We start from the raw sequence: 968 nt of genomic DNA, 5'->3' as shown, positions 1-968 counted from the left end.
CACTTATTCCTTTCTTCTACTAACATAAAGGAATCTCTCTACTGTGGTAAAGATAATCCCTATTATTATTTTATGTTCTCTTCTTTTTCATATGAGCAGGAGCAATGATAAGAATATTCTTGTTGAAACAGATCCTGAACCTAAAAGGACTCTGAAGAGGAAACTAAGAGAAGCTAAATTATAACAGTCCAGAGACAACCTTACAGAAATTTTCGAAAAGGAAGAGGAGATGAAAGCTGAAAATAATAATGCAAGGTGAATGCTTGGTGATTACACTACACCTACTTTCAAGTTTAATGGAAGAAGCATCTCAACCCCTACCATTGGAGCAAACAATTTTGAGTTGAAACCTCAACTAGTTGCTCTACTGCAACAGAACTGCAAGTTCCATGGACTTCCATCAGAAGATCCCTACCAGTTTTTAACTGAGTTCTTGCAGATCTGTGAGACTTTTAAGACTAATGGAGTAGATCCTGAAGTCTACAGGCTCATGCTTTTCGCTTTTGTTGTAAGAGACAAAGCTAGAACATGGTTGGACTCACAACCTAAAGATAGCCTGGATTCTTGGGATAAGCTGGTCGCGGCCTTTTTGGCTAAGTTCTTTCCTCCTCAAAAGCTGAGCAAGCTTAGAGTGGATGTTCAGACCTTCAAACAAAAAGATGGTGAATCCCTCTATGAAGCTTGGGAAAGATACAATCAGATGACCAAAAGATGTCCTTCTGACATGCTTTCAGAGTGGACCATTTTGGATATATTCTATTATAGTCTGTCTGAGTTCTCTAAGATGTCACTGGACCATTCTGCAGGTGGATCCATTCACCTAAAGAAAACGCCTGCAGAAGCTCAAGAACTTATTGACATGGTTGCAAATAACCAGTTCATGGGACACCTCAGAGGAAGGGAGTTCTTGAAATTGATGCTCTGAATGCCATATTGGCTCAGAACAAAATGTTGACTCAGCAAGTCAA

At 39.5% G+C, this 968-nt stretch overlaps 1 non-coding gene across 1 annotated transcript; it reads right to left on the bottom strand.

The window, feature by feature from the left end:
- Nucleotides 1-622: 622 nt before the first annotated feature.
- Nucleotides 623-730, bottom strand: LOC127747290 (small nucleolar RNA R71). Its single transcript, XR_008009090.1, has one exon. It is a non-coding gene; the product is annotated as a small nucleolar RNA R71 (small nucleolar RNA).
- Between the last annotated feature and the right edge of the window lie 238 nt (nucleotides 731-968).

This window comes from Arachis duranensis, chromosome 4 (genome assembly GCF_000817695.3).
Source record: "Arachis duranensis cultivar V14167 chromosome 4, aradu.V14167.gnm2.J7QH, whole genome shotgun sequence".
In the NCBI taxonomy this organism is placed as follows: Eukaryota; Viridiplantae; Streptophyta; class Magnoliopsida; order Fabales; family Fabaceae; genus Arachis; species Arachis duranensis.
The sequence above is the reverse complement of the archived record's forward strand: the minus strand, read 5'-3'. Positions and strand labels throughout refer to the sequence as shown.